The sequence below is a fragment of the Struthio camelus genome, chromosome 1 (assembly GCF_040807025.1).
Source record: "Struthio camelus isolate bStrCam1 chromosome 1, bStrCam1.hap1, whole genome shotgun sequence".
Lineage (NCBI taxonomy): Eukaryota > Metazoa > Chordata > Aves > Struthioniformes > Struthionidae > Struthio > Struthio camelus.
Genome location: NC_090942.1, coordinates 192,048,535 through 192,065,666, shown reverse-complemented (window position 1 = coordinate 192,065,666; position 17,132 = coordinate 192,048,535).

Here is a 17,132-nt window from a genome sequence, read left to right as displayed (position 1 = left end):
GTGTTTTTCTTTATACGTCACCATTTTGATCAGTTGCATAAGCTCATTGACTAATTTGTGATTTAAGTTGGTAAACTAAGAGCTTTTTAGAAGTAAATTTATAATATCACATCTGTTCAGTTGTTTTTCCCTTCAATTGCATTGCCTGATCAAAACATGAACTTGCGCTGTGTTGAAAAGCTTGGACAGATATTATGCGTTTAGTGTCTTACTAAAGTGACCAAAACTGATCTAGGCGTGAACAAAGATACAGGGAAAATACTCCCTTTATGAGAAATGGTACTTCTACCTACAGATCTAATATTCAGCACTAGTTTTTCTCCCCTTGCAATGCTGTTGATTTTGGTATTACATAGAACTGGAGTGCTGATACTGTTGTCACTTGGTTTCCAAACTTGATTCTAAATTGCTATTACTCATTTTTTGTTTGCTGTTTGTGTTGTTTCTTTGCTTAAAATCCCATTTTCTTTTCACTCTGAACTTGGACTGGATTATTTTGGATCCTAGTTGACTGGCATCTGCTGTCAGTGTGGCATGCTAAATTGGGCTTGTGGGCATACTTGGAATTGCTTTTAATCAGTGGCCTTTAATGCATTTGCAGAGATAACTAGTTTGAACAGACTTGTTAAGCATTGAATAATTCAGAGAATACAATTCATTTCTAGCTTATGGTTATGCTCCTAGTCTTATATTTTACTTTAAAAATCTATGTGGGATGATAATGTTTCAGGTACATAAGTAATTTTTTTAAGTATACTTCTATTCTAAATCCCTTTAAACAAAGGGGAGGGAGAATAAGACGGAAGTGACTTGATGTGTCTAGAAGTGACAGATTGAAATGGTCTGTCACTAACAATGGTTAGTGCAAATGATGGAATAGAATGGAGACAAAACTAGATTCTGCTATTAATCAAGAGAGTCCTTGTAAACTAATTGGACTGTTAAGTGTAGTTGAATGGGGAGAGGTAGACAAACAGGAAAGGAAGAGCAGTACTATAAATCATTTCTCTCTTTAAAAGAGGAAAGTAAAATCCTGGAATGCTCAGTAAAGTATTCATAAGTAATAGACTTGTCAGAAAATAGTCTTTTGCCATTAGAGTAAATCTAAACCCTGAAGAATCCCTTTAAAATAGAGTGAGGAATAGATGCAGAGTAGGAAGATGGCTGCATACAGGTAGCTGACTGGAGCGTTCATAATGGGCTGAATCACTCTGTAACTTTAAAACAGCAATATGAGGAATTGAAGGTAGTTGCTTTATGTGACTTCAGCAGTGGTTATAGCTTTGCAATCCAAATATAACTGCCTAACTGTAAATAAAGTCGAGCGTCTCTTGGAAATAGCAGTGTGCAAGGGGCTGAGTATGGTGTCACAGGTGGGGTGGGAGGCAGGGAGGAAACTGAAACAGTAGTGCCATTGATGGTGGGCCTGGGAAGGATATTTAGATGCCAGGATGTCCCTTTCCAAGATAGGGGTCTGGAAAATTTATTTCCTGTCACTTCACTTGATGAAATAGAACTAGTGATTGGCTGACTTGAGTGTCTTGAAACTAAATAGGCATATGGAATTTGATTTAATTGACAAGGTGCAAGAGTGCTATGGGACCTTTTAATTCTATGCGTGTTTTAATCGTTCTTCAGATTGTTTTGCCTGGATCAAAGTACATTACAACCGAGAAGGGTTACTCCATTTTGGTGTGTAGTTGAACACCATGGAAGTTACATGGCAGGCAATTGAAAAATGGAGTACCTGAGGAAGAAAGAGGAGAACAGCTTATTACTCTCACTAGATTTAATTAGAAGCTTTGCTGTTCCATCCAGCCAGGCTAGATATCAGCAGCCTTGCTGTACGGTTTCTGGAAAAGCTACTTAATATGAACTGTAAATACCGTTGAAATCCAGTTACTGCCATTTTACATAACAGGCACTGCATGGGGTCAGGTAAAATGTTTGCCTATTAGGAGATGTCTGGGGAAAGGTATTAGATCTGAGTAAGCAATAGTGATACTTTGCAAGTATTCTCTCCCAGTTACCAGCAATTTGAAGATGAGGATATTGTGAGTCAGAGGTAGATATGACTGAGGCAAAACTCTTCAAGAACAGGTAGAGATGGCTGGACTCTGGAATTTGCAGTCTGCAGATGAGCTTTAACATGTCAGGTGCATTTAACTGAATTTGAAGTGAATAGCTGAAACTTCCTATGAGCTAAGTTGCCGTCTTTCTTTTGGTCAGTTGATATGGTTATTTTTGGAAGGTGGTAAGTCATAATCTAGGTAGCAACTCTTAAAATGTAATGACAGATTTTATTCAAGTGTATGTTAAATGTAAGAAGGTAAGTGAAGGGTCTATACACACAGGTGTCCACCAACCGCTTAGTTTGTCCTCTCCCCGCCCTCATTTACAACCAGTGGATATGTCTGTTTTCATAAGCAGGGAATTTTGAGGCAGAATCAAGCCTTTTTTAAACTGGGAATGGTGAACACAAAGGATTAAAGTCGCTCGAGTGTTGGTAGATGATACAAAGCCAATAAACAGCCATAGAGGACGTAAATGGGGAGTTTTGTTCTGGAAACAGATCCAGTAGTCAAGAATTATGGCTGAAAGGAGAAATGATACCGAAAAAAGAAATGGTAGAGAGCTGCTCTGCTGAAAGTCAGGATAGTCACTGTGAACAAGAGTCCAGCATAACTTAAAACGTTACGGAGAACGGTAACTAGCTATTGAACTACTAAATAGAAAAGAATAGACAGAATTAGGGACAGTTGTTTACAGAAATAAAACCTTAAAAAAAAAGCTTTACTTGAGAACTGATTTCCTTTAAAAAAATATATATATATTTTTTTGTTGGCCAGGTGTCTTTCATTTTGCCTTAAGCCTCTGAGTCTAGGTCTAGTTGAGCTAAGAAAGAAATTTGCATATCTTAGTTGTTCCCAGGTCAAGTAAGGGTTGTTGTACTTAAGTTTTGTCTCATGCTATCATCAAACTGCATCTGCAGTAGGCAGGGTGTCCAAGTCTGTTTCAGGCTGAAGCATTACTGTACTTGTACTTCCTGCAATAATGCAGGAAAATCACTGGTACCTGGGAGCTCAAAACTACTTTGAGATAGTAAGATCCTTTCGGGGAGAAAATATTTTCTGCTTCTGTTTGCCAATTATTTTGTAACTTTTGATTTAAGAAAAGGTGTTCTCTGAAGAGCAATTTTGCAGCATCCCAGTAAAACTCGGTACTCTTTCAAAATCTTCTTATTGTCAGAATTCGTGTGCAACATGTTCAGTCTGACTCAACATTTCCGGGTAGAATTTTGACAAAAATCTTACCTAAACCTGGCTGCAAATTTGATATGTAAAAAACAAAAAACTCTGTATACAGACTCCTTATAGAGCGAGAGCTAGTGGTATGTGAAGAACAGGTACACAGTGCTTGGGATGGTTTGTTCCTAATATGAAGTTATGGTGTTTTGTGATGACGGGACAGATGATTTCTGGAATTCTGTCTTTGGTTTCACAAACAGGAATTAGTTCCTCGGCTGCAGGAGAGCTGAAGTTTGAAGAGCAGTAGGAGAACCTGAGGTGCTGTGCATTTGACTTTCCAGAGATTCTGGTAATAGGATTTCCTTAAAGGAAATTCAGTAATAGTTCTGTATGGGGTTTTTTTATGTGTTTGTGGTTCCCCCCACCCCCACTATCTTCTGACCTAGTATCAGCTACTGCTGCAAACTAAAATGAGCTTGACTCTTTGGTCTCCTTCTGCCCTGAAATTCCAAATTGCTGTGAGGGGCCTTATCTGTGTTTCCGTTTCTCAGTTCCTTTCTTCCACTCTAGCTTTTGCCTCTGCTTGAAATAGTCACCATTTTGTCATCGTCTTCCCTTCACAATCAGTACTGATTTCTGCAAATATCCAGGGGAATGTACAGAGGGAGATAAAAAAGGATCGGAATGGATATATCCTGAGTGAAAGGCTTCACTACAAATAACATGACACTACTCCTTTTAATTGTCTTTTTACACTTCACCTAGATTTTGAGAGAGAATATGGGAATAGCTTTTTATATATAAATGTATTTGTATGTATGCATGTGTCTATGTATGTGTGTATATATAAGTTTATTGGGAATGCTGTATGTTTTTTATATATATCTACGTGTATGTAACTTAATTGGGAATGGTGTTTATCTGTTTACTGTGTACATGGTCCACTGTATTGAGGGTAGGTGACAGAGAAGGCATATCGGGTTGGTGGAGATGGACCGTATTGCCTCTTTTGTTCTGAGCATTAGCTAATGATGTGGTGTATAGTTACCACGCTGTGCATTTCTCTGCTGCTTCTAACTTTGTTATCCATTCAAATGATGCTCCTAGGAGGCCTGGGTGGGCAGAGCTGTCGGTGTCTTTCGGAGCTAGCTGTGTGCTCACCATTTGAGAAATTAAGGCTGTAGATGGAATGAAGTTGTGTTCACAGAAAAATAATGCCATAGCTAAAGGACAAAACCAGTACTTAGGGGTCCTCAGTCTTAGGAACTTTTAAGGAAGTTGTTGTTTTTTTTTCTCACTTCTGACCTTTCTTGCACTGGGCAATATCAACCCTTTTCCCCAAAAAGAGCTTTACCAGGTATTGGGTGTGAGCTGAGCCCATGGCTCTAATTTAGAAGTAGCCATTCAGGGTAGCGGAAGGACCGCTGAAACTCAGCAGGTAGATGGCACTCACAGTGCTCTCAAGATGTAGGCTGAGGATGGAAGATACTGGATCATGCCAACATTGCTATCACCAGACTAATGTGCCCTTCATCCTCCTGGTCCCTCTGCACGTCGCCAGACTGTCATTGCCATCACGTGCCTATTCAATTTGGAGCAACCCTGAACCAGTACGTGCTGCAATCAGACACGATTAACCACATGCCACCTGTGATTTCCTTAGACAGCATTTGCAGTGGTGACCTCTTCTCAGACAGGACCCTTAAAACACCAAATTACTTAGAACAAATGCATTTCAAAGAAAATTGATTTAACACAGCGCTTGTGCTTGCCTGCTTCCCACCAAAGGTTGCTGCTCCCAAAGGTTGGAAAGAATCTGGTGCCAGTACAGAACAGCTCGCTCCATCAGACCCGCTCCCTGAGAGCTTGATACTTCCCTTCTTTCAAACAAACAACAACAAAAAAACCCCAACCTAAAACTCCCAGACTTTTTAACCATTTTTTTTTTTTCTTGCATCTGGAGCAGATTCGCTGTATGTTTAAAGTTAACAGTGTTCCTTCACTTCCCCATTTCCTTTGACTTCCCCTTCACTGCCTGTTTGGAGGCTGCCTATCCGTTGTGTTACTTTCCTGCTTGTTTTTCTTCCTCACCACTCTCTGTCAAGTAATGCGTTCCTGCAGCAAGTCTTATACAAGTAATGCCGTAACCCCACTTTGCTGACCAAGGCACCGTTTGCCATTCAGAGAATCCTCGTCTGTATGTTCTTGGTTCCGCATTTACTGCTGTTTTATGCAAAGGGTTTGGTTTTTTTTTTTCCTTCTCTAATTTGAAACTCCTGTTACCAAGGGCTCAGAGTTGCTACTGTTGCAATTGGATTGGGTGTAGTAGTGCAGAAAGAAACAGCCTGGAGAGCTGCAGGGAGAAGGACAAGGTCTCAAGCATTAGAGTGGAAATTTAATGCTGAAGAATGCCAAGGAGTAATTTGTGACCTGGTTGTTTTAGTGGTGTGTGTTGTTGTTTTTTATTATTATTATTTGTATTCTATTTAAGCACAGTGGGAAGATGTGTTGATTTTTAAAAGGATCTAGGTGAAGGAATTGAAATGTTATCAGGCTGTCAGAACCATTGAAGAATGAGATCTAGCAGTTAGGACAATGTTGTGCAGTTATAGTAAGGTCCTACTTGAAATGCTTTGTATCCCCATTGGAAATGCTGTATTTTTTTTTTCTCCCAAAGATAGGATGGAATAGGTGGATTATGAAGAGCCAGTTAAGGCTAAGTTACAAGATAATGGTTTTCTCCTAGATCTGTACAGCCATTCCTTAAAGCAAAGGTTCCCAGTTAATAAGTTATTGCAGCGGGTACTGGAGTGATCCTCAGGTCAAGAGAAGAATGACTGTTTCCTACTTACCTTTTTTTTTTTTTTTTGGTTTTGCAGATGGCTAAGCTGCTAGAGTGCTGCCTGTTTTGAAGTTATAGGCTGAATGTTTCACATGCAAGTGATCACATAACTCCTCTAACCATAGGACTTAACCCAAACAGTGCTACTGTAAGATGAATTGCTTATTTTTATAGCAAGTGCCTTACTCTTGAACATGACCTACCTGTCTCAGTGAGTTCTTGAGTTTTGCACATCTAGATGGCATGCTGTTAGGGGGGTGGTTCCTCTCTCCTTTTTCATATGCTCAACCTCACCACCTCATACCAATTTCTTTGGCACCTGGGTGATGAAGGTGCTTGGATGTCCTAATTAGGATCAGGGCTGTATTGTACTTAACCAAAAAAAAAAAACAGGTGGGAGGACACAGTTCCTGCCCAATTCCTTCTAGTTTAACTGGAAGAAAGGCAGTAGGGAAAGATGGATGATGGTAGCGACAAGGGAGGGAAATGTTCTCCCTAGCCCCTTCCTTTTAGCTATTTGCTCTCTTCATCTTTCATTGCAGATGACTTTTCTTTCATATTTAGCGTTCATCTTTGTAAGCCGAAGGATCTCTCAGCCACCTGTCATTTGTTTTTTGACCTCCTTTGTGTCCTTTTCTAAAAGTAAAGCTAAAACAACCTCATTCACCTTTGGTTCTGAAGTGCCATTTCAGCCAAAATCACACCTGGCCTCCCTTGCTGCTACGAAACGGCACCAAGCAGTTGTGGAGCTTGTCGCTTTGCAGAAGACAGTCCTGCTGAAGAGCTGAGACTTCTATCAGTGTGCTGGCTTTTGAGGCAGGACTGCTTAAACACTCTACCTTCATGAGATGTGCAAATAATGTGATAAGTGGTGCTTGAAAATAAGCCCTCTTGGCTTTTGATGTTCTTAGATGACTTGCATCAAACCATCTGATTTCCTTCTGTAGCAGAGTAATAGGCCCCCTAGATAAAAGGGAAGTGGTGGGTGTTACACTGCTTGAGTTTTGTGAAGCTTCTGGCACCTTCCAATGCACCATTTTCCTATGCAATCTAGAGAGCTTGGTTTGATGAAACCACAGTCAGGAAGTAGTGGTTCACTGCAGAGTGGAAGGATCCAAGGAGAGAAATTATGCTGTGATCTGTCCTGGGCCTGATTTTATTTTATATTTTTCTTAATAGCATGTGTGATGAAGGAGAGAATGTGTTTATTACATTTTTACACAGCGTAAAGCTAGGAGGAGCTGCAAGTGTATTGGAGGACAGGAATAGAAGTCAAAATTATTTTTGACAGACTACAGAAGGAGTCTGCAGAAAACTGTAATTTAAGAGGAAAAAAAAAATGAGGTGCTTCACCTAGACTGTAATAACTGCCTGCATAAACACCAGGAAACAAGGGGCCAGAGAGCAATTTTGCAGAAGGAGGTCTAAAGAGGAAGGGGTGATAGCTAAGGCATGTTACTGCAGAAAAGGAATACCTTCTACGGGGGTGAATAAAAAGGCTTGCTCCTCTCAGCATCCTCAGTGGAATAACATGTATGATTTTGAGTACTGTGTTCCTGGAAAGAGGTATTGCATGCACACGAGGCCGAGACGAGTGATCAGAGATCTAGAAAACATGGCCTTGGAGAAGAAAGAGAAAAACGCTGGAGCTGTTTAGGTTAGGGAAGAGATGGCTGAAGGCAGATAAGGCAGTCTGACTGAAGGCAGTCTTCAAAAGGCTGTTGGAAAGAGAGTTAAGGAATAATCTGTGCTCCCTATCTGTGGCAGATAGGACAAGGAACAGGCTTAAGTAGTTCTAGTTCTGGCTAGATGCTAGGAAAAGCTTTCTAACGGTAAGGATTTCTAGTAGTAAGCACTGGAGTAGCTTCCCTGGGACACTGCCAGGTCTTGCCTGTGGAGGCTTTTGGAAACAGAGTAGAGAGGAGCCTGTCGTGATGAGGTGTGTGCTGACCTGCCTCAAGAGGGGAGGTAGGTTAGACCCCTCACCACAGTGAGGGAGTTCCAGCCCTGCTTTTCTATGGTTAACTACAATGCGAAATTGTTTCCTTGCTGGCAGTCATGAGGCCATGAAAGAGTTCCCCTAACTCCTGATTTACCTACACCTGTCATCAATTTTTATGTACTTTGATCTGACCGACTTTCACCTCCATTAGTACTGTTGGTCCACTAGCAGCCACCTTGTTTAGTATGAATGAGAGATTTTGAATGAGTCAGACTTTGATACCTCTCTGGGAAGGACCAGTTTCTCGTCAGGCTTCCCAGGGAATCTTAATCACTCTCTTAAAACATGTGAATCTGGGCTAAACTGTCTTATCTGAAGGATCAGGGCCCTTGCAGAATCCAGGGCAGTACTTAGGGAGGGTTCGATATATTCGCTGTCTTGGATCTCTACCCCACTGTTCCTTAGCTTCTTTCCTTCATATGGGACATAGAGAATATTTTTAGCTAATGGGATGGATTTGTCTGCATCTTCCAGGTGAAGCCTGCAGCACAGGTTTATCTTCACACTCCCAAGGCTGAGATGCTCCTGAGGAGTCTCCTGAGGAAACTATGTTTATTGCATCCTGTGCTGGCTTTGTTCTCTCTTACTGGTATCACTCAAAACAGCTGGGCCTCTACAGTTATGTCTATACTCATAAATAAAGTTGAGGGACAGGATCACGTCTACCCTTCTTTGGGCCAGCTCCCTCCAGGGCAGGTATATCTTGGAGAAAGCTGATTGGAGCAGTCCAAAACAGAGAAACACAGTAAACTAACAAGTAAGTGGTGTGGGCTATGAAGGATCCTCGGCCCCCTTGTGTCTAGCAGAGTAGACATGTAGATCTGTATTCTCCCTTGAACTACCTACCTCATTCCTGGGAAATGCTTCCTTGTTTCTAGCCATTGGTGAAAAGCCGTTGCCTCTCTCGAATTTTCAGCTGTAATATCAGAAATTAAATTCTTTTGTTTCAAGTCCCCCAAGACTGCTGCTCTCAAAAACCTAGTCTGCACCGCCTAATTACAGAGGATTTGAGTGGAGAGGGAACTGTGTTGGCAAAAAAAGAAAATAATATGCAGACTATGAAGAGGAGGAGGCTTTGTGCTGAAGCAATCGAGGAACTGTTACTAGGTAATTTTTAGGTATAATTAAAGCAAATTTGGCTTGCACTGTCTGAAAGTTTTACGGCAGTCTCCCAGTTCACGTTGCGATGTGCAGCTCTGCTGTCCTTCACTGTGGGAAGCTACGTCCTTTTCCGAGGGCTGTTGGCTGTCTGAGAGGTCTGCTTGTCCTGCCAGCCAGAGTCCTTGCTCTCCCTGGGCACCAACTCAGCTGGATGGCACAACTGTAGGGCTCAGATTTCCCTCATTCAAGCATTGTGTCTAGCAGCAGAGCACTGGCATGTTGAATGCAAGCAAGAGCTGGGGCAGGGAGAACATGGCATCGTGTCAGCTAATGGTCCAAAAGCGGAGAGCTTTGGCTCCCCTTTTATACAGTTTATATTGCATTGCTCTGTATTATGCATGCAGTAATTTGCCCTCTCATTGATTCAAGTATGTCACAGAGGCTAATCTGTCTTTGTGACAGATCTGTCCATTAACAATGCTTGGAAAATTGCAAGTCAGTTGCAAGTATCTGGGTTTTACTAGTCCCTGCCCGTAATTACTCAGTCTCATCAGTACTATCAGTATCAGTACAGCTTCTCATACCAGATCCAGTAATGAGCTGTACAGAGTACTTTCTCTATTTAAGGATTGTCACCAATTGACACACGTACTCAGAGGGAGTTAGATTAGCCCACAGCTACAGGGGTGGTGTGGCTTTGTGTTGAACATTCAGAAGTGCCTTATAGTTGTCTCATCCATTGGACCCCACATTAATATACAGCCTCTATTTGAGGCTCTTATCTGTTTTCATGTCCTCTGCCTTCAGTATCTTTTAATGTTCAGTAATTTGCATAAGTTCATATTAGATCGTTCTGAAGAAATTTTCCCCATTTCAAGAGGGGCAGTGGATGCAGCACTTGCTAAAGGCAAAGTGGTAGGGAGCCACCAGAGACTGGAGCTTTTCAGTGGTTTCAGGAGCCATCTCCTGCCTCCAGTGTGAGCTATAGGGCCTTGATTCCTTGGAATAAATAGGCTATCTTGTTTTTTAGTTGGATGCAGCCTGGAAAGTTAAAATCCCAACAAAGCATTTGGCAGATGGAAAGCAGGCTGCAGAGAATGGTTTTGACAATCCCAGTCCACACCTTGTAAGAGCTCTCCTTAATCTACTCACTTGTGTTTGCAGCACAAGCTACCTCAGAAGACAGCCTTTGCACACGTGAATATGAAGCAACTGAGCAGCGCTGTGGCTGCCATTGGGAACCAAAAATTGGCTCAGAAGAAATCAAGTGAGCTAAGAGGGAAGTCTCTTGCCCCGGTACTGGAGCTGAGAGTAGATGATGGATGCTGAGTGACTGAAAACATAGCACTGCCCAGACGAATTTTTAATCCATTAGAGAATATAAGTGCTCTAACCGATTAAGGTCAAAAGCAGTAATGCACAGTAGTTTTGACACTTGCCTTCATCTCCATGTCCTTTTGTCTGTTCAAATACCTGAAACCTTTACTGAATCTAAGATTGAGCTCCTGTTCACTTTCTAAAGTCAGATTTTCTTCAGCAAATTCCTTTTCTTGACGCTTTAAATCTGTCTCCTGCATAGAGGCATTCACATGTATGAGCACATGCTGAGCAAGTGGATTATCTTTGGAGTGATAATGAAAATAAACCAAGCGCCCCAAGTTCACACAAATGCTAGGCTGCAATTGAACAAGCGGAGACGTATCTTGTCCCTGTTTGCTCTATCTGAACAGCAAACAAGTGCAGCACACATCTATGCTTGCTCCAGGGAAACTCTTCCCTAAGAGCAAACCATAAACCATTGTGGCTACATATCTACTACTCAGTTAAATGCTACGAGACTTCTCACTGGCTCTGAGGCCAACTGGCATGGCATAGTCCGTGCCCATACCATTCAGTCCTCTCACCCTCCAAAACAGAGGGAGCACAGTCAAGAAATCATGCTTGGCCAGCCAGCCAGCCTCCTATGATAAAAGGATGATGTGAGCATGGTGGACAAGGGGAGAGTAGTGGATATTGTTCTTCTTGACTTTAGCAAGGCTTCTGATACTCTGTCGCACATAAAATCCTTATAGAGAAACTGATGAAATATGGACTAGATTAAGTAGACTGTGAGGTGAATTGAGAACTGGCTGAATGGCAGAGCTCAGAGGGTTATCATCAGTGGCACAGAGTCTAGTAGGAGGCCTGTAGCTAGCATGGTCCCCTAGGGGTCAGTACTGGGTCCAGTCTTGTTCAACTTACTCCTCAGTGACCTGGATGAAGGTCACTTGCCTCCTCAGCAAGTTTGCCAATGATTCAAAACTGGGAGAAGTGGCTGATACCGCAGAAGGCTGTGCTGCCGTTCAGAGGGACCTGGACATGCTGGGGAGATGGACAGAGGGGAACCCCATGAAGTTCAACAGAGGCAAGTGCAGGGTCCTGCGCCTGGGAAGGAAGAACCCCATGCACTAGTACAGTCTGGGGACTGACTGGTTGATAAGCAGCTCTGCGGAGAAAAGGACCTGGGGGTCCTGGTGGATATCAAGCTGACCATGGGCCAGCAATATACACTTGCAGTAAAGAAGGCCAAAGGCATCCTGGGCTGCGTTAGATAGTGTTGCTGGCAGATTGAGGGAGGTGATCATTCCCCTCTACTCAGCTTTGGTAAGGCCACACCTGGAGTGCTCTGCCTGGTTCTGAGCTTCTTGGTACAAGAGAGACATGGACATGCAGGACTGAGTTCAGCGAAAGGCCACGAAAATAACGGAGGGACTGAAACATCTGACATACAAGGAGAGGCTGAGAGAGCTGGGACTGATCAGCTTGGAGAAGAGAAGGCTCAGGGATATCTTATCAGTGTGTATAAATCCCTGATGGAGGGGAGTAAAGAAGATAGAGCTAGACTCTTTTCATTGGTGCCCAGTGACAGAACAAAAGGCAATAGGCACAAACTGAAACATAGGAAATTCCATCTGAACATGAGAAAATTTTTTACTGTGAGGTGATCAAACACTGAGACAGGTTGTCCAGGGAGGCTGTGGAGTCTCCATCCTTGTAGATGCTCAAAGTCTGACTGGACAATGTCCCAAGCAACCTGCTTTAGCTGACCTGGACTGAGTAAGGGTATTGCACTAGACGCTCTCCAGCTGTACCTTTCAACCTCGTGACTCTGTGATTCTGTTACATCCAACCTGCCTATTGGGAACGTTTCCTCACCTGCACTAACTCATAGATAAGGCCTGTGAATTGCTCTGGAGAGTAGGAATTAGTGGGTCAAAAGCATGAAAAGGAGCAGTTATGACAGTTTAATAGTGCAGGCGATCAGGTTGCCGTGCCCAGGAACGTTCCCTGCACTGTTGACTTTACCAGCATAGCCATAGCCAGTCTGACCAGGACAGAGACACTTTCCTTACAGTCTTCTGTACAGTACCACCTGGGACACTGTCAGACTACCAGGGCTGATCTGCATGTCTCTCGCAGGCTGGGCGAGCTTTCTAGCTGCTGGATTGTTGGGTGAAAGGAGTCTTTTTGAAAAAGACTTACTTGTGTTTTGGTAAATTCAGCTTGAATCAAAAAATACTTTTCCAGTGAAATAAACTTCATTTTTAGGTCTATCTTTTATTTATCATATCTATTTTACCAGTATTTCCTACTGGACCAGGAGGAGCTAGTTTGAAGCCTGGGGTTCTCACACATCTGATATCTGTAACATCAGTTTTCACTGGGTGGAAGTTTTCAAAATGAGAGACAGAAAAAAATATTGCAATGACATTTTTATTTTAAACATATTCTTAGCTTTTTTTTTTTTTGCCAACTAAGAGACCTGCTCTCCTTCTCCAAACTTCCAAACTGTTGAATGATCATTTTTTCCTGCTTCTGTTGTACTTGAACAGGAGGGAGGGAAAGTCTACAGCTTGAATAATTGCTCTCCTGGGCTCTGTTTTGGGTTCATAATCCAGCTGCTGGGTCATAAGGAGCAATTTGAATCACAGAACAGAAAGAGGGACTCCCAAGGGAACTGTCAGGTACGCTTTTCCTCCAGATAAGGAACTGAATGGGGCACTTGAGGGAGCTGTTCACCTTCCCGCAGAAGCAATGAGGAGAAGGAATACCTATCAGCATCCAGAAAAAAGGAACTAAATTAAGAGAATAAATTAAAAAAAAGTAACAATCATTTATTTTAAGGAAAAACAGTGCTATTGTAACTCTGCAAATAGAATTGTTTGAAATGCATAAGTCAAAGCCATGCTATAGGTAGGTTTTGTGTTGCGTATGACAGAGCAAGCTTAAATGTTGCTGAGTTAAAATATATTCACTATAAAGATTTTCAAATTCTGCTGAGGGCATTTCAGACAGGACTGTAATGCATTTAGCTGCCTATGCCTGCAAGTAAATGCCATACTGGGAGGGGGAAGGGATAGAAAGCTAACTTCGGCTGCAGAAGGCAAGCTAATCAGAGGGGAAAACTGAGTTTGATCAAAGGGTAATTCAGAGGAAGGCTCTCGCTCCAGGTTTTCCAAAGGTGTCTGAGATCTCCCAAGTTAGGCCCCTGTCCTCAGAGAGACACATCTCCACTAGGGCTATAACCAGCCCTTCTAGCCAGGTGGAGATGTGATGCCTGTAGCTGCCTGGAAGAGATCATGTTTTGCATGAATACCCTCAAAATTTCAGTTATAAATGTCCCTGTGCTGGTGAAAACTGAAGGAAATCGCCCAAAAGTCAAGCCAGGTTCTAGTGAAAGCAACGAAAAGTAGCTAGGTATTGGACCCAAACTGGAGAAGTCAATTATACAGGTTTATAAAGATACAAGTTATGGAAGTAAAAGAAAAATACATTTTGCTGACTTTTTAAAGATCATTTCTCCTTCCTACTCTGTGTTTTGCCCTGCTTGCTTGCCCAGTTCACCCTTTGCAGTCCCGGGCTGTTTAAATATGCTTGTTTTCAAGCCCTTCTTGGAAGTCTCCACGGGGTCCCCTTCAGATTCAAACCTTCTTCAGGTCCTTTCTTCGCCCCATTTCTGATGGATCCTTAATCCACAGTGAAGGTTGTGCCTTCTCCATAGGGAGCCTATGTGCTCCTGTGGCAGATCAGATACCCTGTCATGTACTCGAAGAGTTTATTAACAAATCATTAATCCACCGAGAGTTAAAAGGTTCTTTCCTCCTTGATGAAGCAAGGTGGAAATCTCAAAGTGAAACTTGTCTATGTACATGACCTTATGTTTCCTATCACTGTATCAGCTCTCAATCACACCTGATACAGTAAGTAGAATTAATGCAAGTGGTTTATCACTAGTTCCTAGTTGAGACCAGGCATGCTGGTAATCACTTGCCTTATGGAAATAATCCCCAGGCTGGGGCTAAATAACTTCTTGCCAAGCCAGCCCAGTCTTTAAGGGATATACTGTGACAGGGTAACAGGGAGGCTGGGGTGGCTTTTCTCCTTCACAGTGCAACTGCGCTCTCCAGAGGACCTTGGTAACAGGGGCCCACCATCCAACTGCAGGCCGGGACCAGTCATCTTTTTCTGATGTTGGAAGAATGAAGTCTGGGAATCAAAACCCACCAAGGCAGATGTGTGCTAGGATGGTGGAACTGTGCTCCACTGGTGTGGAAAACCAGGGCAAGAGGGCTGGTTCCCTGAAGAACCGACTGTGCTATTTTTCAGACAAAAGTCTTTTCTCTGCTGTCAGTGACAGCTCCTATTTAGAAGGATCCTGTTTTGTGGTTGCAAATGAAAAGAACTGCTTGGCAGCTGGCCAGCAGCACAGCTACTTAATTTACCAACGGAAACTTTGAGGAAATGGGGAAAGTCTTCTAGAAAGCAGATCTGCAAGACAGCCGTGCAGACTATGTTTCTCATTCACGCAACAGAAAATCCAGGAAAAAAATTGCATGATGCACAGTGGTATATTTTATGCATTCAGATTTACTGAACTGTTCAACAACTAGCTGTGGCTAGACAGAGTTATTCTGTGTTTGCCTTGGTCTCTCCTGTCTTTGGTGCCTTTGTCCATGACTGACAGCCGTTTGACCACCTCGGGGCTCTTTTGATTCAAGACAGTCAGGCTCTAGCCCTTTGTGTAAGGGTAAACTGGCTCCAGCCCGCTACACTTGGGGCACTGCCAAATAAATATACAGAAAAAAGGTAATTTCCTGGATGTTTCTACCTGGGATGCATCTCACTGCCTGGAGAAAGAATGAAAATCTTCCCCCAGTAGATCTACAGCAGCTTGACATAGGTACACCAGGACTCCAGAGCCAGCTATAGGTTTATGAACGCAACCCTATGGCCAAATCATCCATGAAATAAAACCTGTAAGGTCACTGCATCACTCTAAGCTCAGAGAACACATCAGAGGGACACTCACATTTGATCAGCTGGAAGGAAACCATTTCATTAATGAGGATCCTTGCTGCTAGACCATGGTTTCTTTTGGAGATTCTACTCATTAAAAATGCCATTCATGCTGCCTGTTTATACCTGTCGGGTTTACAGACTTTATGATCAGTCATCCACCAAAATGGGCTCAGAAATGTAAATTTTCAGTGGAACAATAATTATTATATGACCCCAATGACATATGTCTCAGTCTGAACCTGCCTGAGGCAAAAGGTTGTGGAATACCGTGTATTGCCCCAATACACCTCAACTTACTTCAGCTCCTAGAAGAAAGAAATCCTGATTATTTTCAGTGACAGTCTTGTGTGTTGTTTTATAACTGGCTATTTTGGAATATCCAGGAGACCAAAGTTCCTACTCCAATCTGCTGCATAGTCACCCATATCTTACAATTCCCAAGAACCCCAGCCATCTCCTGTTCACCTGCAGAAACACCCAGTGATTTCTTTAAAACTTCTGTAATGCCCTTTGGCATTTCTATTCTGAGATTTTGCAGCACATGAAAAATTAAAATTTAGGACAGCATTAAGTTAATTAAACTTATCATCAGATTAATAGCACAAGGAATACTGTTCTGACGGCATTATTCGTTTCATATTTTATTAAGTAAAAACTCCATTTTTAATGCACTTAGTGTTACTGGAAGTTTTCTAAGCTGCTCTGCTAGAGTTTCACAGAAACCTTTGTCACACAGAGCTTGTGGGGCCCTGTATATAAAATCAATGCAATTTTCACTCAAGTGTTAAAAGATTCACAGTTAATAATTGAAATGAGAAATCTCTAGTTTCTAGGAAAGAAAAAATGGGCAAAAAACTTGGGTCAAATTCTTGTAGGGTTAAATAAATTAATTTTAATTCATCATCGTTCCTGTTATCACTTATTTCTTAGAACTCCCATTATTGTCCCCAACACCAACTTCCATCAGCAACGTGCAAGTTCATCCCTAAAAGCTTCTTCTAAGGGTCTTGGTGATGAGGACTCTGTGCTATACTTCATGCACCAGTATGGTAGATCTAAGAGTTATCTACTGGCTTCAGACTACGCTGCAGGAGGTAATTATTTATGAATAATAAAATAAGGTGCTAAATGGTATGAGGACTGGACTGCACGACTATATGCACTTTCAGGCTGATTTTCTCTTTAAGAGCAGCCAAGCAACAACTGTCCAATATGGTGATTGAAAGCTATGGCTCTTCTGTTCCAAGGAGGCTGTGGGTTATCATCTGAAAGAGCTAATGCAAACTGAAATTATTAGCCCAATATTCTAATGTGGGTCTTGGAAAAAGGCAGAGGGAATGTAACTTCTCTTGGAAAAAAGAAAGAAATAATGAAACCTGAAGCCAATGCACAGAGGCAGCATTATTAAGAAGGACTTAATAATGAAGGAATTGTTAGGAAATGTGTGGCTATTGTAGGGGAGGCAACACAGCACATGAGAGAGAAAGCACACATGAGCATATTAGGTGCTTCCTCTATTAATTGCTATTTTTATTAAAGATTTTTGTTGATACAAGAATGCGTGGCACTTAAAGGAAAAGCTGCTGCTGGATGACAGCAG